We start from the raw sequence: 23,027 nt of genomic DNA on the forward strand, positions 1-23,027 counted from the left end.
TTCTAGCCAGTTTCGAAGTTTCGTAACCCGGCACGTTGGATCCGGTCAATCTGTTAGATCCGTGGCAGCCGAGCCGTGGGGCAGACAGGAACGAAAGGCACGTCGACGGGGCTCTCCAGTAATTTCACCGATACGTTCGACCGTCGCGCGATTAAAATCCTCTCGGAGCCCGCCATACAGTTTCTGCTAGTGGCACGAGTGGCCAACTTTACGAGGGGATAACGCTACGTGATACGAAATCGCACGGCCGAAGCTTGCCGTATCCATTCCTTTTCTATTCCGCCCGTTCTGCCTTCTGCTCCCGATCTCCCGCTAATTCGCCTTGTTTCATCGGCCGTCTCCAGCGTGGATCGAGGGACATCGGTCCTTAAACTTTTCCCCACGCTGGACAAGGTTTTCTCCTTGATAAGTACCGATTCGTTTCTACTTCGTTCCGATGTTAGCGAAACGGCTCGTTCGTTCCAATAGCAATATTATTGAGCAGTAAAATTCTTCTGCGTGTAAAAGCGGATAAAACAATTTCCCCTAGTATTTGTTTGCAAATAACAGTTTTTAGCATTTCGTTAATAAATATTTCTTGGCAACAGCATCGTATGAAATATATTAGGTTGTCCGAAAAATGTCTTTTTTCGCAAACGTCGTTTTTACAATAAAGCACCTCTGTACAAACGTGAAACCAAGTCTGTGAAATGTCTCGGTGTTTATCTCAATAGAACAAAATGGATCGTACGTAATGCGACAAAACGATATAAAGCAAATAACATTGTGCGTCTATTATTTCCTCATAAACAGAAAGAAACTTTTCGGATATCAATCAAACAACTCGTATAGCGTATCTCTTTGAAGAAAACTTGCAAAGGATCGGTTTAACGTCTTAGGTACGATTGAATTTTGTGCGGGGACGTTCCTTCGTAGGGCAGGGTTTGACGCGAACTACGCGTAAACGATACTGCACCGCAATATGTGGCGGATAATGCTGTTCTCTACGCAAGCACATTGGATAATTAAATGTTAATTTTTCTTAAAGGTACGATACATATACGTGAACTTTAATAATTTACTTTAATTATTAATAATACAATTGAGTGTGATATATTTTAAAGCAGGGCAAAGCACATACACCCACGTCACAATTTTCACATTCAAGCGAGCTAGTGCTTTTCAAATTGTTTTTCGTTTTCTATTTTCTAGCGACATTTTTAGGTCAAAAATTGTAAAATATTGTAAGGATGCGGATCGGAATATTAAAAAGAGCATCTAATAATGATATATTTATTTTAACGGAAAGCAATAATTGATATCTGACACTTGTGTATCAAAAATAGACTATATATTTTGCCTGTATGTATTGATAACACTGTTATAAAATATTGCGAGGACAAGAAAAGCGTGAAAAAAGACAAACGAAAACGTGCGTTTAGCTTAAACGGTGACCGAGTACCTCTCCAAGGTCGGTGCTGCTGATATTTAAAGGGGTCCTCTCTAAGGTCGGTGCAGCTGATATATAAAGGGGGTTCTCTCCAAGGTCGGTGCTGCTGATATTTAAAGGGGTCCTCTCTAAGGTCGGTGCAGCTGATATATAAAGGGGGTCCTCTCCAAGGTCGGTGCTGCTGGTATATAAAGGGGGGTCCGATTCCCGGCGGAGCCAGCACCATCCGACATAGACACGTAAACTAGGCAGATCAGTATAGTCGAACATTAACATTCGAAATTTTTTCCAAATCTAGTATACCATGGAGATTTTACAAAAGACAAACGATCGGTTCCGAGAAGGAGTTCCCGTCCGGGTGGTTCGAGTCGAGTCACTTACCACCATGTGGGTTCGTTTGGCTGGATGGCCGAAGATAACCCAAACACTCAATTTGAAGATGATGGAACATCCCGTGGAGTACTTGCCGAAGGCGAAAAGTTTAAGAACAGGCATGCTAGTCGCCGTGCTAGTAGATTTTAAGGAATCTAGCGCTTGGGAAAGAGCCATCCTTTTACAAAGGACCATGACTGGCTACATCGTCTTTCTAATCGATTGGGGGTTAGAGAGCGAGCAATGTCTCGATTCAATACGGCTGCTGCCCCGTAATTTGGCAAAAATGGCACCGTGGGCTAGAAAAATCGTTCTGCCAGGTGTACGAGAACAACCGATCCAAGGGAAGAGACATCGAGTGGCCCAATTCACCATGTTGAGACGGACAGGGAGCCTAGTCAACATCGATCCTTCTCCAGGAGAAGCAATAACTGCAAGGTTGCTGCTGGACCGAGAGCCGGGAGAATCCGCAAGAGATATGGCAGCATACTGGCTGGAGTTGGGATACCTCGATCCCGAATAATCGCTACTATTGCCAGACACTTTTTTTCTAAGTATAATAATTCTTGTATGTATGGTTTTGTATGTATGGTTGTATGTACAGTTTTATGTGGATATTTGTATTTTTTTTTATATATATTACTACTGAATTGTATATTCTTAGTCAAGTTTGGTTTTGTATGTCTGGTTTTGTATGTATGGTTTCGTATGTATGATTGTATGTACAGTTTTATGTGGATATTTGTATTTTTCTATATATATTAGTACTGAATTGTATATTCTTAGTCAAGACTGTAGGTGAATAAAAACTAATGAAAGCATAAAAACTTGTTAACTCTCTCTTATCCTTCCTCCTCATTCACACAAGTCCTACAATACTAAATTTAATGTTCAGCTGTACGAATTGCAAGGTACATAATAAAAAAAATAGAATAAAAAGTAAAATAAAATAAAAAAAGGAATAAAAGAAATAAAATAAAATAAAATAAAAAAAAGTTAAATTTAAGATATCTTTTAAACTAATCATTTTGCAAATCAAGTACTTGTATACTCCTCTGTAGAGAATCAAAAACTACGGACCGGATCGTCCATCCAGAAAACGAGAAACCCGAGGAAAAGGAATTGCCCGTGTTGGTGTTAGGTCGCGTCCTCGTCGCTTCGCTTATCGTTGGACACACGCTGATCGAACAACGACGCCTTTTCACGGATCCCTCGTGTTTTTCCTCCCTTTTGGTTTCGTGACCCACGGAGAAAGACGCCGAGCAACGCGAATCTCGACGCGTGGCATAACGTTGTTTCGTCGGCCCGGCCTTTGACGCTGGTCGCGGAAGCGAATCGATACCTCGTCGATCGACGCGTGGTGGCGATACGCGTTGCTCTCGTCCCCCTGAGACGCGCAATTAAGAACGACGATCGAAGAACGACGGAGTATCGACGGACGAGGGGGCGGATGAATTCGTTGGATATCGTGGAGCCGGCGATTATCGCTGCCCGATTAATAACTGCGACCCTCTTCTCCGGATTTCGTAGGTTACGACGTTTAGTCGCGATATTAACGTACCTCCAAAGATTACAGGCGTAAGCCTGCTTCGATCGCTTTATCGCGAATCTTCTTACGATCTCCATCGACCGCACCCCTGCGATATTTAATCGCACGGGGGACGAGGATCGTACGAGTGCTCCTCTTTCCCTTACTTCATGACCGATCTCCCTTGAGCGATACTCGACGTCGTTGGAGTCAAGTACCTTCGGCTTTGTATCAAAGTCGGCCTTCGCGTCGGTCCGTGTCGCGGCATTTTCCATTCTGAAGGGATTCTTCGTTTCACATCGTCACGTCCTACGAAGCGTTATATGGTCGTAAGAACGACGAAACCAAGATCCAACCTTTTTATACTTATTCGTATCTAGATCTCGAGTCGGTTATTAATCGTCCGGCGGCACACAGCGCTGTTATCTCCGAATCGAGAGAGCAACGTCGAAAGAAACGGCGCAGCCGGCCGTTCTCACTTTACTCGCTCGCTCCAAGAATCCCGTGGCTCTCTTTTTCGTCCGCGGTCACCCTTTGTCCGTGAATTGGCATTAAGCCGCACCCCGATCTGTGCGCAGATCGTTTTCCACTGCGAACACTGTAAAGGGCAATTGTACGTCGAGTCGTACGCGGAAGCCTTTATCCCGCGGGTTACATTATCGCAGCCCGTGGTTTCCGTATACTCGCCCTATAGCGAGCCGCGTTAATTCCAATTTATTCGCCCTTTCGAAACGTTGCTCGAAACTTGATCCGTCTTACGTTCGCCAGTCCGTATCCTCGATACGAGAGATCGATCGACGTATTCCACGTATTCGTCTCTTTTAAGCCGCCAAAGTAGCCCCGCCAAAGTAGCGCCAAAGCCCCGATCCCTTATCATTTAATGTATATCCTATGTTTCATCGTTCTTGCATTGTTTTGTTCCTCGACGTTGCACTAATCGGAGCAGGTGCAAAGTGTTGGATAATCGATTCGAGACAATGGGATCTCGAGCGACAGGCGTCGTAAACCCAAGGACAACCATGCCCGGACAGTGTTACGGTTACGAGCGCGAAGTCTTTTAATCGTCTTTCGCTCGTAATATGGGATCGTACGCGCGTATTACGCCGATCCCGACACCGATCTCGATCGATCGCGAGATCGCCAAATTAACGCTTAAAGCGACCTTCCAATGGCTACGTTCGGATCGCGTCGTCGGCGCAGATACCGCAGTCGAGGTTGACTCCTCCTCCTTCGCTCGGCTCGTCGTTTCTTGCTGGATCGCGAGAGAAAAGGGCTGATATCCTCTGAAACGCGCGACGCGAAATCGAGTTGGACCTCGTCGCGTTCTACGTATATCGACGATCCGTCAGAGAAGAACATCGGGAATCCTCGATCGCACTCTCTCGAGCCGTCAAGCCACTCACACCCGCTTTTCGCTCGACGCGCTACCCAGAGAAAAGAACGAAAATAGAGGTAACCGATCGAGCGCGTTTGCGCTTACGCCAACGAGGAGAACGAACGAATAAATTAACGTTTCGAAGACAACTGGACGAAGACAATGGAACGAAGAGAGTCATCGGGATGTTTGAAACTCTGCGAGGATCTCTGAACTATTTCGCTTCTAACGAGTGAAAGGAAAGGAGAAGAAGCTTGCGCGCTAACTAGACGAGAGAAACAATTGGAACTTTCACGCTAAATAGGAAACGATTTTGCCTAGAATCGCAAACGAACATCGTTTCGATCCTTTAACGGGGGTTGTATCGATCGCGCGACCTGACACCTGCGATTTCAATGGCGAGAAACGAGAAGAGTTGGCGCAACTGCTCCACGAAATTTTCATAATTCTCGTTTCCAGCGTCTAGATACGCGCGACGGTGCACAACGAAGCGTGCAGGAAGAGAGCCGACAGACGGAATCGCGCCCCCCTTCCGTTTCGAAATACAGCGGGGGCGGTAGAAACGTAACAGCGAGGCAGAAACTGTCGACGAACTCGCGAAAGATCGCATCGGATTTTTTCGACGAGCGACGCCTCTCTCTCTCTCTTTCTTTCTCTTCGCTTGGATTTTACGATGCGCCCGCGCCCGCTTCTCTCTGTCTGTCGAGAGAAGCGAGGGCAGAGAGACCGCGCTAAGTCACCTGTAATTTCCGGCCGAGAAGTAGCGGGTGGCGCCGTCCATCTTCCGCGAACGGCTTCTTAAGTCTTCTTGACCGTGGCGAGATTTTTCGGACCGCTGGTTGCTTATTTACGATGACGATCGAACTCGTTAACGCTCCGAGCACACCGTACACGCCACTCGAATTCCAAATGGCCGCTCTCCGCGGAGCAAGTTAAGCTTCATCGAGCCCGATTGAACTTTGTAGTCGCTCGTGCTCGTCTTTCGTAGCCTGTCTCTCGCATTGGGTAAATACCGCCCTTGCGATCTCTTTCCTTCTCCCGTGTACGCGGCTACGCGATAAATTTGATATTTCGTAGTAGAGCAGCGCCGATCGCGAACAGTAGCGAAGCTTTATCGCTTGCGAATGAACATCGTCGAATATTTCGGCGTAATACGGTGGCAAGATTTTTCGGCTTATGCGTTCGTAGCGGCGCTAATATTCGACGGAAGAAGGAGATGAGACGGATCTAGCACTTGCCAGCTTATTCGACCAATTCGAATCGTATCCGACAAAGGAGATGACCATCGCAATCGACTCCCCGAAAGATACGCAGATGGGAGAAGGCCGAACCCAGTTCTTTACGTTCTTTCGTCTTTAAACGAAAGTTGTCTGAAAGTGATTAGGTTTCTCGTCGTTTAAAGATTCGAGACCCCTCGCTAGAAAAACGAATTGAACGCGAATGACACCGTTCGAAAGATTCGTCTTTACGAGGCAAGAAACGCCTGGCGTCGGTTTACAAGGATATCGAACTGGGTCAATTATCGTCGGTGTGTCCAGAGGAGCGAAGGTATTTACCGGGCGAGCCGGGTCGATCGCTCGGTTCAATAAAATTGTCGTTAAGGGAGAGATAGCGAGGTGTAGGCGAGTCGGTGACGTGGCACATAGCCAGTCGGTGTGTTACTACGAAATTACGAAGCAATTTCGCAGGAAATATATTGGGAAATGATTTCGACGCCGACATCGAAAGTATCTATTACACGACTAACGTTTCCGTTACACGAGACCAAGCTTGTACGGATTATAACGAAGAGGTTGATGTCGCGTTGAGCCTGTATCGTCGGACACCTGCCACGAGCAGATTGACGTAAGCAGGCCAACGTCGATTATAGGAGATTTTATTACCGGCGGTCACACAGATTTTCCTACGAATCGTCGGTCTCGTATTTGCGATTTCGTAGGTATCCTGCCGAGGAGGACAGCCAATTTAAGGACAAGCATATTGGCTTCGAATCGAGGCGAGAATTCGTTCGGCCCGAATTTGCTTCGAATTTGCTTCGAATTTGCTTCGAATTCGCTTCGACGATGATTTTCTATCAAATTATTCGTGTCGTTCGTATTCGAGTTCCTATCCCGACGTTCCGCGCAGCGAAATTGAAAGGGACGTTCTGAAAAAAGCAGAGTAAACTGGAGTAGCTTTGACCTGTATACCAGGTTCAAAAGGTAATTTAAACGTTTCGGTATAGTTACATGTTTAATTAAGGAACGGTTAACCGGAAAATCTTTGTAATTGAAAAGCATTGAATTCCGAGTAAAGTTGGCGAGCAGATTTCAGCTCGTTGAAGGGTCTTAAACGCGGTCGAAAATTCCACTAACGGCTATCTTGGAACACTCGATGAAAAGGATCCGTGGAGTAATGATTTTCCACAAACTTTATTCGGCGTGTCCCTCGTACACGATGACGTAAAGCGACCAACCATAGTGATCAACTCAAATACGGCGGAAGAAGAGAAAGAAAAAGAAAAGTATCGTGAAGAAAAGGTAATACCATCGTAACCGTCGTAAATCGTTGGCAGTTGTCGCGTGTCGATGGTACGTTAATCGGGTCGGATGTACGCGAAAGCTCTTTATCGACGGACTCGATAAATCTTTCACATCCGGCGATCGCTAAGCAATTTAAGTTGAGCGGAAAATCCATTTCTCTGGCGAAGAAAAGAGTGCGAGCTAGCGGCGCGTGGATAATATTAACTAATTTATATCCCGGGATTTAATAACCTGGCGACGTTGGGCCGGAGTACAGAGGCTCTCAATTACAGTCGGAACAGCGTCGTTAATACAAAAGGAGGCTCTTACGGTCGATAGATGGCGGCCCTTATCGTTGGCTCTCTGCCACCAGCAGGTTTCAGCGACGCTGCCTCGACATATCGATACAACACCCCCATTGGGTGAAACGACAGCGGGCTGGCTGCTGTTTTTTCGCTACGTTCGGACCCGCGCTCCCTGTCGCGAAATGCTTTTACGTCACGATGGTTTCGCGTCGGTTGTTTGCGCGCCGTTTCGTTACATTCCTATGACTATAACGCTTGGTGACGAGTCGAAAATCGTTTCGTTTCCCGCTGATCTTTGCACGAGTACGAATTTTTCTATTTTTCGACAGTGGATTTTTTTTACAAGTTTCTATACGCGAACATTCGTTGATTTATGCATCGTCGTATACGTATTGTCGTTGCGTGGACGCTGGTTTGCTGAACAGCGCGACGTTTTTTCCATCGCGGGAATCGCACAGACGCGTAAAGCGAAGACCACCTTGGTATTAGGTATTCTCTTTGAGAAACGTGCAAGCAGAATAGGAGAAAAACGGCACGAGACGCGTTGCAAGGCGCGCGTTGATATACTTGTACGTATAGCCAGAAGCGGAAGAAGTTTTCGCGGAGACTCGAGTTTCCAAGACTGACCGTGGCACTCGTCGCGTCTATTTCGCAGGATCGTTTTATTTTAGAAAAACCGGTCTCGCCGTTCTCTCCAGTCGGCGCCCGTAACTTTTCGCAAACTCTGTTGCCAAATTCCTGGCGAGGAGATGGAAACACGGGAGGCTGGATAGCGCGAACCACGGGGAAAATTTTGTAAGAAAGAAATTTATTAACAGGAGTCGGCCAGATTTCTTCCGCGCACCGATTCTGCGTCGCCAGTGCGAATTTCCGCGAAATTTTTCACGCGTTTGTATAAAAGGAAGACACAGGATGAAACTGGGCCGCGTATTTCGCGTAACGTTATTTGCTCGCCGTAGGGTACTTGCAAACAAACGCGTATTTGCCCGTTCATTACATTCGTTTGGCAACAACGTTGCCGTTGCCGTTCTTCCCTCCCCCCCCCCATCATCAGCGCATGGTTTTTCACGTGTTTATCACTGGCGATTTACGTTCCGCGTTGATTAATTTTTCAGCAGAAATTCAGCGACCGTTCCGAGGCAGGCCGCTCGAATATTCGCTGGTTTAGCTCTGGCGAACGCCGAAGATTCGTTTCTGCCGAGCTGCAACGGCAAACAGGTCCTTAAGCCTTTAAGTTCAGGCCTCGAGTGTACAGAGCAAACTCACGGCTGTTCGCTCGCCGCGCGTTCGAATGGCTACGACGATCGGCAACGCAGCGATTAGGCATCGCGACAACGCGCGCCGAAACTTGGATCGGCCAGACCAACCACTGCGAAAGAAATTCTCTTTCCGTAGGATTCTCGAGAGGGGTCGGATTTCGATCGCAATCGCTATCCCAAATTGCGCGTCACTGGTTTACAAACGGTTCGAACGTAACAGCAGCTAGCTGTAAAATCGACGACTTGAAATCCGCTGGGGCGTCGAGGGGCATGCCTCGACGTCCCCAAAGGCTAATTAGTTTATTTTCGCACGACGGTGGGGCGATGCCCCGGTTAGCGAATACTCCCTTTCCGAATCGTTGATCAGTGTACGTAATATTATACGACGGGTTATTTACCGAGGTTACGACGCTCGCTCGATCGCAGTAGCTTCGGCGCACGCGAGCATCGCGACGCTCGGGGCTCGGGGCTCGTGGCTCGCGTGCCGCTCAAATTAATCAACAGTCAACCTTTTGATCTTTCTTCTCGATGCATTCACCGATATTAAAATCGGAAAATTTCCATTTCCATCCGCTTTCCGCGGCTCCACCAACTTTATTAATGTCTCGTGTTACAAACCGTTCGTCCGATTTGCTCTACCATCGGTCGCGTCGATCGAGCGAGCGGAATTTAAATTACCCGTATAATCCTCGAGCGGTATCGCGGCTCGTTAAAATTACACCGACAGATTTATTTGCCGCGCGTTTGGCGGATGGCATGCCGATCGACCCAGCGCGCTCGCATAATTCCAAATTCGAACATCTTGTCGCGTTTTCCACGTTACGTTGAGTCGTCGAGTACGTTTCGTCGTGAAATTTGAAATGCGTGGAACGCGCGTATCGCGCGTCCACGTAAGATTTGTGTTTGCCAATCGTAGCCGAACTCGACAGCAAACGCGGCGCTTCGGCGAGAGAAGAAGGGAAAAGAGGATAAAAGGAGAAGCGCGGAAAGAAGAAAATGAAAAAGAATGGGAGCAAAACGGTGGACGGTTGGGAAATAACAGGCGGCAGAAGCGTGGTCGGCGTCGATCGTCGAGGGCAAAGCGCGAACGGGCTGTCATATTCGCAGCAAAGGGCGAAAGTCAGAGTGGATCTCGGTGCGGGGCGGCGCAGCTAAGCGTCCGGGTCTGAAAGCACGTTCCAGCCTTTTGATCGCCAGGCTATTTTCTTCCGTGCGGCCTCTTTCATCGTTCCACGTTACGGATTTTCAGCTGAATTTACGCCTGAAATCAGCGGTTTCCTCGTTGGTTACTAGTTGGAGTCGCCTGATAGACGAGTACGTGCGGGGGAGCGACCGGCAATTAACTTAGCCAGTTTCGAAGTTTCGTAACCCGGCACGTTGTATCCGGTAAATCTGTTAGATCCGTGGCAGCCGAGCCGTGGGGCAGACAGGGCCGAAAGGCACGTCGACGGGGCTCTCCAGTAATTTCACCGATACGTTCGTCCGTCGCGCGATTAAAACCCTCTCGGAGCCCGCCATACAGTTTCTGCTAGTGGCACGAGTGGCCAACTTTACGAGGGGATAACGCTATGTGATACGAAACCGAAATCGCACGGCCGATGCTTGCCGTATCCATTCCTTTTCTATTCCGCCCGTTCTGCCTTCTTCTCCCGATCTCCCGCTAATTCGCCTTGTTTCTTCGGCCCTCTCCAGCGTGGATCGAGGGATATCGGTCCTTAATCTTTTCCCCACGCTGGACAATGTTTTCTCCTTGATAAGTACCGATTCGTTTCTACTTTGTTCCGATGTTAGTGAAACAGCTCGTTCGTTCCACGGAATACACCAAATCTACCTTTCGTTTCAGCCAGCGCAGTTCTGAAGCTGCAATTAACCGCGTCTACCTGTTTCTCCAGGATCGTCGTTCGAATCGAAACGTCGGACGGGTAAAAATTTCACGACGCGAGGCGCCTGTTCGACCGTGCATTCCGCGTAGAATCCGCCAATTTCCGACAAGTCGACCGATTAAAACGAATTCATCGGATTACTGAGTGCCACGTCTGTCTGCAAAGAGAATTAACTCGGACAAGATGGATCGTAATTCCGTGAAAGCGGCGCGTCCCTCGGAGACGAGGAAAACATGGCCACGCGTGTGTGTGGACCAGGACGAGAGGAGACGCAGCGGGGTTAGCTGAGTCGTAAAGCTGCGCGTATCCGGTCCCCAGTGCACACGAACGTCCTTCTAGCGTGTAGCTACATCGGATTACGAGTGGAGTTGCGATGCGTTCGGTGTCAGGATTTTTTGAAGTCTCGCCAACACACGGATTCGACCGACGGGGTTCTAATACAGCGCGCATATCGGCAGGTTTCACGGGTCGGCTGTCAAACCATAGCCCAGGGGTTTCCTTTATCCCGTTTCCTATTTCTCTCGGTGGTCACCGTTGTTACGTCTGTTGGGCCGACACGGCTGCAGTGCTTCGATTCTACGACGACCGTGTCGCGGTTCGTCGTCCTTTCTTCGCGGTTTCTGGTACTCTCCTACCTATACGGTCTGTTGGTTAACGACTCGATCCCCAAGGCTTTCCGTATCGTGTCTCTGTCGCTTCGAAGCAAATGGCAACGATACTTTAAGTAAGACGTTTCCGTCGCGGATCGCTCCAACTCGTGCACGATTTGTTTCGTGGCCATTTTTCGATAGGCCGACCACGTGTTTCGCACGATGGAATTACGAGGGACTATTTATCGTTTCTTCGATAGACCAACGAAAGCAGTAATTCTTCTTGCGCGACGCGCGATCCTTGGTTTCTCACAGTTCGGGCACGAGGTATTATCGTTTTCTAGTTTTCTAGTGGACGTCGATGCGTTCGAAACGCATCTGACTGGCGACACCGCGAGACACGTTGTAACCATGTTCGCTGAAAAGTTAACGTCGGTTCTGCAAGCGTGGTTTCCGTCGTTCGAAAGGAGTTAAAGCGGAGCAAAATCACGACCATTTAAAGAGACGTCAAGAGGATAACGTTTCAACAGCGAGTTCCACTTTCTACCGGAAACCGAAACCGAAACCGAAAGCGAAACTGAAACTGAACTTGCTTACCGATCCGGTGGCGAAAGCGTGTACGGGGAGGAACGGAACGTGACTCGATCGTTCGTTTCGAAACGTTTTTCCGAAATACAAAGTTGCAAAGAGAGGAGAGTTTGTATCTCTTATAATCTCTTCCTGTTGCTGTAATAATCCTGTTTGCTGGATTTATCGAACACGAGCCAGGCATTTTTAAAGCGATCCCGATCCCGTCGATAATTCGCACGCGATACAACCGCGACTAACGGATGTCTCTGCTGCCGCGTACCGTCTGCTTTTCAGTTTCGCCGTGCAAAGTGTCACCACGTTTCACCCGGAAACGAACGAACGCATCGTCGTCGGCTAATTTTCATTTCGTGCTCGTGATAATTAAGCCGTTGCGCGACGCTCCACCCTCGCGAGTCGACGATTTTCTAGGAGACCGCTCTGGTCCGTGGCAACCGAGCCGGGAAACGTCAACCAGCTGTAACTAGCGAGCATCGTTACAAGCAAATTAACCAGCCAGCTCTGCCCTGTTTTGTACCGTGTTTCCTCCTTTCTTCTCTTTTCCCTCCTTTCGTATGCTTCGCAAGCGTCACCCACGCAACGAGATTCGTCGCTTTCTTTCAAACGAGCGAATAAAAATAATATTTCTACGAAATATGGCTTTCGCGAATACGAAGGCTCCCACGAACCAGCGGTTCCAACGTCTTTCGGTTTTTTTCGTGATTTTCTTTTCCACGCAATTTTTCCTCGATCAGTTCGGTTTATATGTAGATGTAAACAAACTAGCAGCAGCCAGTTACTTTTAATACGAAAAAGTAAATTGAAAATGCAGATAAAAGCTCGCGGCGTTTGGAATCGTGCCCAGGTAATACCGGGTCTACGCGTTCAAGAACGTCAGCAACTTTCCGATACTCTTTCCGTTTCATTCTGAAAAGCATCGCGTTAATAGGTTCCGCGCCACGTAAGATCGAACTCGAAACATCGATGACGATACGAGTACATGTAAATTAAATCGAAACGTTTCCATTATGAAATTGCCGGGAATTTACTCAAAATCGCGCTTTTTCCACGTTTGTTTCACTTTCGAAGAATAGAAATTTCAAATCGCCGAACTTGTTGCGTTGTCAAGAGTCATCGGGTTGTACGCCGCGTGTAGAGAAATTTCTTTTTTTCCTGGCATTTTTTCATCGCGACAAACTTGCAACATTGCGTATCCGGTGAGCGATTACGGTTAAAAAAATTGACCCTACCAAAGGTTTTCTCGTATTTTTCGCCGGGAACAAATACGCGGTGTCGGGCGTTTCATAGGTCGGTGAAAATTCGCCCGTTTATTTCGATCGCAATGGGGGTTTCATCGACGCCAAGAGCAGCATCGACGAATACGAATACGCGTTTTTCTCCTTGTTTTTGCCCTGCCACGTTAATACTTGGACTGCATCGAAAGTTTATGAGAGCGTTAGAAAATAGCGAGCGGCGTGCATGTACGCCGTCGGCTTTCCCAAACTTTCCAAAGCGTACGAATTGCGAACAGTAGCTGGAAACCAGAGCTGTCCGTACGTATATTTTTGAAACAGCTTACTCGACTGCCTCGTTCGGTGTTTGTCGTGGAAATTTATCCTGATATTCCTCGCCAATCCCCCCGCCTCTCTCTCCTTTCCGCCTGTCCTCTTTCATCCTTCCTGTTTTCCTCCTATTTATAAAGCGTAAACACGCGATATGTACCTCTGTTTGCCGCGTTTTATAAATATTCTCGAGATTGGAGAAATTACTTTTCCGTTTCTCTGTTTGTTAACGTCGTGAGGAAAGTTTGCGTTGCGTCAGCTTCGCAGAATCGTTCGCTTCTTTTCCTCGCATTCCGGTTCGACGGAATCGCCACTCCCTTATCTACACGCGTTTCCTCCAAAACTGTTTCTCATCGCGAAGCCAAGTCTCGAACGAGCGTTCGTCGCATCGACAAAGTATCGCGACATCGTTGATTTTATCGTTAATAAGCTGGCGATACCGAGGCTGCGACGGCTTTATCCGTCTGTATTTATTCACCGTCTAACGTTGCATTATTCAGTGGAACGCTCCATTTTCGGTCATTGCTTTTCTTACTGCCGTTCCATTTACTCTGCGGATTTAAGAACAAGCGAGAAGCACTTGGATCTTTCCTTTCTGCCGGGATTATGCTTTTTCCTCTCCACTTTTACGTTGTATCCTTCGAGCTTGGATGCTCGATCATAGTTGCGCGAGGGAAACCTTTTTCTCCATAGACACGCACAAAACCTACGCTTTCAGGTTTACATCCCCCTGGAGCCCCGTAGTCCATATTTTTTGATAATTCCTACAATAATATTTTATAATTAGACCTACAATATATTTAAAAAAATAAAATCCCGATAAAAGACAAAAGGGTGGACAATTGCATTACCTATTAAGTATTATAGAAAAATATTAAAGGAAGCATATATATTTCGTCGTATTACGTGCAAATTTTCCACAAATGCGTAAAAAACCGCGGTCTATTTACATAATAAAATAAATAATTCTTATGTGTCATAAGTCAAATTTTCTTTACCATTCTCTCCAAAACTTCTTGTCCCCTCAGAATATTGCCTAACGTTGTGTCTAAAGATGTAATCGCATCTCAACAGAGATAAAAATTTGTCAAAAGAGGAAACTAATTATCCTGCTAATGATACGTCGAACGACGTCGTAGACCAAGAAAACGAGATCGATGCTGGAGGATTGGAATCCGGAAAGATGGAAGAAGAACGTTGGTAAAGAGCCATTTACTCGCAACGCCAACGCCCTGGCCGGGCTGAATGCACTCGTTCCCGTCAAATCACGAAAGTTAAGCAGCGCCGGGCACGGGTAGTACTCGGATGGGTGAACGCCTGGGACCTCCGTGTGGCGTTGGCGAAGCGTGCTGGCCCCCCCTCCGTGGGGTTCGGGCCTTGGGCGCTTGGCGGCTCAGCGCCTCGGGGCCGCCAAGCAGTCCGGTAGGGGAACCGGGCTGCCTGGCATGGCGACGAGGCGGTCTAACAATGGTCACACACCGCTCCATCAGCCGTGGTATTAAGATGTCGATGCGTCTCCGCAGTACATGTTCGGCTAGCCCGAGGGCCCGTTATAAATCTTAAGGTTTAGTTAACTAAAGTCCTTCAAACAGACAAACAGCCTTTGTCCCAACTACGGGAAGATAGGGGAGACGTATTTTTCAACGAGCGGCGTCTCCCACTAGCAACTTTCCCTCGAGGGCGGCTAGCATCCTTCTCTAACCACCGATATGGAGATTGACCAATTAGCAGCAACGTCAATTTCCCTTACTTTCTGAACGAAGGCTTTTCTCGACGAATCCGATGATCTCGTATCCTTAGACACACCCCGTTATAGTTTTCCTCTGTGGCATCATCGGGACGGGAAAGGCATTCTCGCTCGCGATCTCATCGATTAAGGAGTAACCCTTTACGGCCAGTGAATATTACGCATCCGACTTGGATTTTGTGAGTACGTTCATCTATCATCCCGTCGACCGCGGATTCGTTATTGAACCTAGGATCATTGTCATTAGTTTCTCGAGTACCTAACTACCACGGTTACTTGTCCGGTTCTATAATAATCGTATTTGCGCTAGTCAATGTCTTCTCTATTGCATAACGACAACGTGTAACCCAAACGAGGATTCGTTTCACGCCCCTAACCCTAATTCTAATGTAAACCCGACATATTTATTAGACAATTATTACAAGGATTATAAATGTGCGTTCTGGAATGTAGACAGTTGGCTAGTTATTCACAGACTGACTGGCTTAGTGACCCATGGCCCTTGAAAAGGTTTAGAGCCCCACTCTCTATGCAGTAATGATTGTGACCTGTGTGGGTGTCTGTGTGGCGTCACATGTGGCACAGAACCTTCTAGTAGCTTCTCGACGTGCCCATCTAGAATGTTCCATCCATATCCTGACGCTTCTTCCGGCGAATTTTCGAAAGAGCCTGCACGTGCTAGCCGCCGTGGTGCATCTCACGAACGCACGCTAGTGGGGATGGCGCTGGGCAGCGAAGGGAAGAATCCGTACGATCAATTACCTTATCTGCATGCGGTTGATATCGTCGTATTCCAACAGATATGTTAGGCAAAGGTACTGATACGTGGCGGTACGGCGTAGCCATGCTGTATTATGCGTCGGCGCTTTATATTTTTCGTGTATAATACAATTTTTGGGTTTAAGCCGCTGAGGAGCGGAGCTTTTTTATGAATTTTTTTTATTTTTTTCTGTCCTGAAAACTTTGTCGCAAAACAGGACGCTTCGGTAGCCTGCTTTTTGGGTGCTGTGTAACTTTGGGGAGAGGTGGGATGAGAGGGAGGGGGCGGGGTTGGGGTGGGATGAGAGGGGGTGGGGGAGGGAGAATAATGAATAATATATATCTAATAGTGCGAGATCAGAATGTTTAGCATCAAATAAGAATTATGGAACTATACTTTGTACAGGACGACGGTGGCTATGTGGTTACTGTAGCAGACTGCAAACACATAGGTTGGCGGTTCGAATCCATTCCCTCCTGGATTTTGATATAAGTGAGTTCAGGATCAGAAGTGAAATGTGATGTGTGTGAGAATCCGTACTTGGGCGACGCAGCTTCTACGTCTTAGGTGTCTCTCTACGAGAAATTACCTCCCGAGATGTGAAAAATAAAAATAAAATAAAAAATAAAATAAAAAAAGTAAAAAAAAGAATACCTATGAAAACAACATAGAAAAAACAAAAAAAAAAGAAAAGAGGAAAAAAAATTCTTCCTCCTGATATTCGTAATACTTGTAACACAGCAACATTGATACTAACCCCGAACAACGAAACGATCGTCACCTGTCATCAAAATGTGGTAGTGAAGAAGAGTAATTGTGTTGTGTATACAGAAGAACAGTTGTGTTGTGAATATCCGTACTGCCATTGCCTTAGTGTAGTAGTCCAGCTACAGATTCCAGGTTTACATCCACCTGGGGCCCCGTAGTCCATATTTTTTGATAATTCCTACAATTATTTTTTAATTAGGCCGTTAGGGGAATTGGGCTGCCTGGGTCGGTGGCTCCGGCGACGAGGCGGTGTGACAATGGTCACACACCGCTCCATCAGCCGTGGTATTAAGCGCGCGGGGGAGGCCCCGTTGCAACGCTCACATCGGTTCCCGGGCCTCTCTCGATCGCAGCCGGGACGGTTATCGTGGAGGTTTTAGTCGGTTGGAATCCGACACTACCACGCCGCTTTCCCCAGAAGCGGCCTGGCGTCCGTGCGGATTTCCTCCACGTAAAATATAAAAAAAAAATTTACTCGCAACTGCGACGAATCATTCACAAAGCTCGTAAGCGACTCAAAAGTTCCAGGATCTGGCTTTTTCCTCATCGCAAACGATTCGGCGATGAAAACAAAACACGAGTTACCTAAACACGACCTAAGGTCATTATGCCCGCGTTCCTTGTCGTTTGATCTTCCGCCTCTGATCTGCTTTCATCTGATGGATACTTTTCGTGGTCTCTGATCGCCCGCGGAGCAGTTAACAAAATTGCAATTGTTGATTGCACCAAGCGAAGGAGCCTCGAGCCCTCTCCGCGCTTCCGAGTCGGCCAAATCGATCAAATACCGCGACGAAAAATTTGCGAATAACCAACGCGGAGTGTCGAATGCGAAAACCACCGGGTCCGACTTAAGTACCAGGAATTCGACAAAGCGGTCTCGTCTCGCTCGTAATTTAGGGATTGTACGCGAAACGGCGGAGAATTAACTGGTTCGCTGGTGGCTGCGCGTCGAACGCAAAACGCGCTCAACAACCCTCGCTCGTGCTTTCTTGGCCCTCGTGTATATGTTCTTCGCGAACGAGCGTCATCCTCTCCGGGCGTAGACGCGTTTACGCGACTCCTTCCAGATGCTGGTTAACTCCGCGCACGGAAATAGACTCGCTCGCCCCCTGCCCCTCGAACTTTTCGAACGAGGCTGGTGCTGTCCGGCACGAGCGAATCACAGAAGGAAATCACGCTGACGATAGCACGTTGTAAGATTTTTCCTGGATAATTTGTTCTACGATAAGAAATAATCGATAATCGAGGGCAAGTTGCGAAGGAAAATACAGAATGACGTGAAATTTATCTAAAATTTTCTATCGCTCGTTTGATCGCCGTTTTCGACGACGAATGCGGAGAATACTAGAAGAAGCGCAACGATTCGAGAGTCGGTAAATATTCGAAAAAACGAGGCCACCTTCGATCTCGATGCTTTCGAAATACGTTGCGAAGCTCGACGTTTCGAACGGTTTTGTCCTACACGCACGGTCGGCGCTCGGCCTTCAATCACGAATTACACGGGAAAATATTACACGTAGCTCGGCCCGAGTTTCCAAGCTGGGTCGGGTTATAGTATTTAGCAATATTCACGGCTTACCCTTATCGGTGTAAACATAAAAAATGCCACGGCGGTGAACGGATTAATATTAGATACTGCTACCTACATCGAGCTTCGAAAACCAAGGCTTTCCCGCATAACCGCAACACTAAGACCAAACGCCGCATCGGTTGTACGTATGCGCAGGAAAAAGTTGTTTAAAACGTCTTTAGCGTTTAGCGATATATCGGAAAAGCGTGAAAATCCAAAGTGCCCTTTTCTCGATATTCGACCGATATACGCATATACGAAAATACGCATACGAAAAGTTTCGCATTGTTGCGATAATAGGATACGTTAATAGCCAATAGTCACGGTGCGTTTAAGCGGCTTTGTAAAACGTATTGCCGCGTTTTACCAACGTAAAAACCGTGGTGACCGTCTCGACGCTGTCTCTGCGAATAGAAGACTCGATCGGCGAATCAGCGCGTAAGGAACGAGGAAAAAGAGAATTAATGTTGCGGAAAGGTTCCGTCGTTAAACGGATGCACTCGAGTTTACCAGGAGAGGAGTGACGTCGGCGAGAGAGAGGAAAGGTTTCGGTGGCTGGATAACAGATAGGTATTTGCTTTGCACGACGTTCGGAGACGCGAGTTAGAATGGGCGGTGATTCTCGCGAGAGCGAGCTTCCAACGTATTAAAACGATCGCGCGACGCACAGAACGGCTTTCGAGAGATCGGTTTATAACGCACGGTCGTTGGCGCGTCGTTCGATCCGCGTGACGGGCGCCGTTCCAGCAATATCGAACCTTTTCGTCCATTCTCTCGCGTTGATTCCGCGGCTAAGGGTGAACGATCGTTCGGGCACGTTCCGCCGAACGTCGCGTCTTGTTTTCGGCGCTCTGCGTATCGACAGATTCGACAGGGCACGGTTACTCGCGTTCACGGGCAAACGCCAGAAAAAAGCGGCCGATCGACGACGACTCGATTGAAAGCTGTCTGCGCGATGGCTGAATATTTACAGGTGGTGTTTGATGCTTTGAAACGCGGCTCTCGCAGTTTTTAGAAGTTTTTCGTGTTGCTTCGATGAACTTGCCTGTTTATTCGTTTACACGTTCCGTTTACGTTTTCTCGTTTTTACAGCGGCGACGATCGTAAGACGTTGTCGAGGCAAAGAATCGAGATTTTCCAGCATCGTTGTCAGCAAACGTAGGCGGCGAAGCGTTTCTACCGAGCGAGATATTGCTGGCGAGAGAAAGTGTCAGCGGTATTTGTAACGCTCGTATCGCAACAGATGCACATATCCCGCGGCTGTTTGAAAATTATTCCGTTCAAGGACGGGACAATAACGCATAAACAGATTGCCTGCGAGACGTACGTCCCGCATGATGTTTGAATATGCTACCTGTGACATCCGTGTGATCTTCCGCCAGACTGATCCTTCTGTGCGAGACTTTGATACGTTTCCTAGTACGATGACGTGCGTGTAACCATCGAATCTCTGTCCGTTTCATACGTTGGTGCGCGAAAAGAGCGTGAAAACGGAACGAGAACGAGAACGAGAACGGAACGAACTGAAAATTCGTAACAATTTAGTTAGTAGCTGATCTATAGGACAATATCGAGGAAACGGTTACAGTTTGCGAATCGCTGAAATACGTTCGACGCGTCGTTGTTCTCAAACTTTGCAAAACACACGCGCGTTGATTTCGACGCGTCGGGCAAAAGAAAACAGACACCTACTTACCTTCGTATTGGTAATTCCAGCTCTCGTCGTCACACGTATTTAGTCCGTTGGACGTCGAAACGATCGTCATCGATCGAATACCGAGCTCCGAAAGGGAGGAGCTGCTCCCTCGTTCCTTTATCTTGCGTTTCAAGTAGATATCGGTATCGCGATACCGTCTCTTCGCTCGTTCGTTCCAGCCTGTATGTTATAACGCGCGTTCACGACTCTCCATATACATTTTCGGAATAAGATTACCTGCACGCTCGTAGGAGGCGTAAGAAGAGGAGCGAAAAGTTGTGCTGGCGAACGCTCGATCGAGAACGCTCGATTTCGCTGGTCCGACAGGTCTAACTACGAACGATCAGGGGGACAAACGTTTCCGTTTGCGTCGTTGTACGTATAGACATTGACGCGATCGTGATTTGTTTGCCATTGTTCCTCCTGTCTAATAAGATCGATACGTAGCACCTGTCGCTGGCGGTCTATCGACGTGGCAAGATATACCAATCACGAGCACAAGGATACGATTAGGTTTGTAGCGAGTAGGTTGCCGTTTACTCGGACGGAATTGCGGCTATCGCCGATGGATTCTCATCGCCGTAGACGATCTCGTTAACAGCTTTTTATTTTACCTTTGGCCGCCGTATCCCATTGGAAACGACTAACAACGAACAACTGGAAGCCGCCACGTTTCGTCCGAGTTTAGCTACGATCGTTCGAGCACGACGTGACAAATTTCCAGCACTTTGCTCGAGCGCGTCACGACAGAACGCGTTACGACAGCGGCTCTGTTTATCGATAAACGACGGTGTTCGTTTTATCCGTCCAATGTTCCGCGTATCGTACCGTCTTCTGCCAGATCCAAGCGACGTTCCGGGTGTCGAGCTCGTAACCGTTTGCTAGTTCTTTTTATCGGCACGCCGCGCCGGACTCGCAGAAATAATACGGTTTCGTTAAGCCTTTGTCGTTCGACGCGATCAGCGAGCATCCGCAAGTTTAGCGAACGGATACATAAATTATCGTCCGGTTCAGCGACACCCCGTGTTCCACGGTTTCTTCCTTTTCTTTTTCATTCCCCCCCCCCCCCCCTCGTGGAAACCGACATATTTTTGCGTCACTCGTTCGCGAATGCCTGCTGCCGAGTGGAATTTCTTTTTTCCTACGGTAATTCAGACTGTGCGAGGTTTCGTGCCGATGTTGTTGCGGTATATTTCGTAACGCTGTAAAACTGGTCCTCGAAATTTGTAACGTCCTGCGGGAGCCGTTGCGCAGATTTCTTTGTAACGGCTAACTTTAGAGTAAAATGTTTCAACGTCGCTTTTATATCCACTTTGTTGAGCATGTATTAAGCATAAAACGATATATTTAGCACCTCCGCGAGCGCTTTAAAAAGATTGGTTGAAAAACAAAAGGTATCTAAATAAATAAAAAAGAAATTAAAAAAAGAGAGAAAAAAGGAGAAAGGAAGGAGATGGAAGGGGACAAGAGAGTTAATAACTCAAACGCGTCGACAAGTGCGCGAGGTACCGTTAAAAAAAAAGGAATAGAAAGAAGCGACGCAAAAAAGAAACACGTAGCAGATTATACGACGTTAAATCACTCGGGGCGAAGCAATCTCTTCGAAATACGGCATTACCTCGGTTTTGCCACTCGGGCTACTCCCGCCCTTAATTGATATTCGAGCAGCGTCGATTAAAAGCTGCTTCGCGTAATTCACCGTTAATCCGTCTAGCAGCACGTTTGATCGTCGTTCTGGCGAACGGAACCTGCGACGCCTTGGCCGAAAATATCCTTGGATCGACGTTAAATTTTTGGATTTTTCGACGTTGATTAATTTATTGTTCGCTAGTCGATTAAGAAAATTAATTACTCTGCGCGATGGGCTTGCCTCGAAGAACTCGGAGCTATTCTTAGGCTTGCAACGATCTTCCGGGTAAATTGATCAGCGCCGTTAAATATATCTCGCTCTATTGCGCCGCAAAACGCTCAACTCGCAATTTCGATTTTTCTTTCAGCTGTTCCAGTTTCACTGCGTTCCGTATATCACAGCTATCGTACACGGTGCAGCGAATACGAAACGGAGAAGGTCGGAGCATGTACCCGTCTAGCCACCTTCGTTTCAATTCTTCGTTCGAGTTTTCTGTTTCGATCCTCCCGTATTAGGTGTAATCTTTCGAGAATATGCCCGTATCGTTGGACGTTCTGACAACCAACGACGAACGCGGCCGAGTTTGTAAATTTTGCGCGCCAAGTTTCGATAGGTCAGGAATAAAGTCCGACGTTTCGCTGGAAGTTTCCGCGATGAGGAGCGGATCGCCCTCACCTCGTCCAACTATCAAGCTCGTCCACCGTCCAACCTTCTCGCGCAATTTCCAATAACGTTCAGACTTGCAACTCCTTTATCGAGAGAAACTCGTCGAACGAGGTGTTTCATCGGTATTTCGCTTTAATTAACTTTTTAACTTTATCGATAAACGTTCGCGAAACATCAACGAACGCATACGTGTGAGAGCCCTTGACCAGAAAGTCGGGCAACTGACTCAAGATTAAACGGCGGCTTTAAACTACGTCGCGCAAGAGTCGGATCTTTTTGTCCGAAATAAAACCAGTTGCTTTCTAAATCGTTTAACGGATGGATTCCTTCCGCAACCGTGAATGTCAGCGTTCCGCCTCTAACGTAATATCAACGCGGAAACATCGCGGCGAACTCGTATTTTCTTTGCGTTTATAACCGCCTTTGTCTTTTTTCTCTCTTCTTGCCTCTTCTCCTTAAAAACATCCCTTCCAAGCGGCTTGCTGTCTCGCGGTAGTTACGTCGCGGCTCGGTCGGACGTCGTAACGTCCTAACGTCGTAACGTCGTACCGTCGTGACGTCGTGACGGGCGAATAAAACTGTCGCCGTCGCGTTCTCACCTTTTAGCCGCTCTTTTTGCACAAACGCTCCCTCGAGGTGGCGTTTTCGTCGCGAAACAACATGCTGGGATATGCGTTGAAAGCGAGCCGCTGATCGAGCTCGACGACCGAGCAAAAATTCCGATTGATTGCGCTGGCTGCTCGCCGATCAATGTCAAACGTCTCAATTCCTTGGACGTAACAGCGTTGAAGGCAAAGTGAACTTTATGGCGGGCCGTGA

The 23,027-nt window shown here is 47.6% G+C and overlaps 1 pseudogene; it reads left to right on the top strand.

Annotated features, from left to right (window-relative positions):
• The first annotated feature begins 14,594 nt into the window (after positions 1-14,594).
• Positions 14,595-14,713, top strand: LOC126875717 (5S ribosomal RNA; annotated as a pseudogene).
• Positions 14,714-23,027: the final 8,314 nt, after the last annotated feature.

Source organism: Bombus huntii, unplaced genomic scaffold (genome assembly GCF_024542735.1).
Source record: "Bombus huntii isolate Logan2020A unplaced genomic scaffold, iyBomHunt1.1 ctg00000052.1, whole genome shotgun sequence".
Lineage (NCBI taxonomy): Eukaryota > Metazoa > Arthropoda > Insecta > Hymenoptera > Apidae > Bombus > Bombus huntii.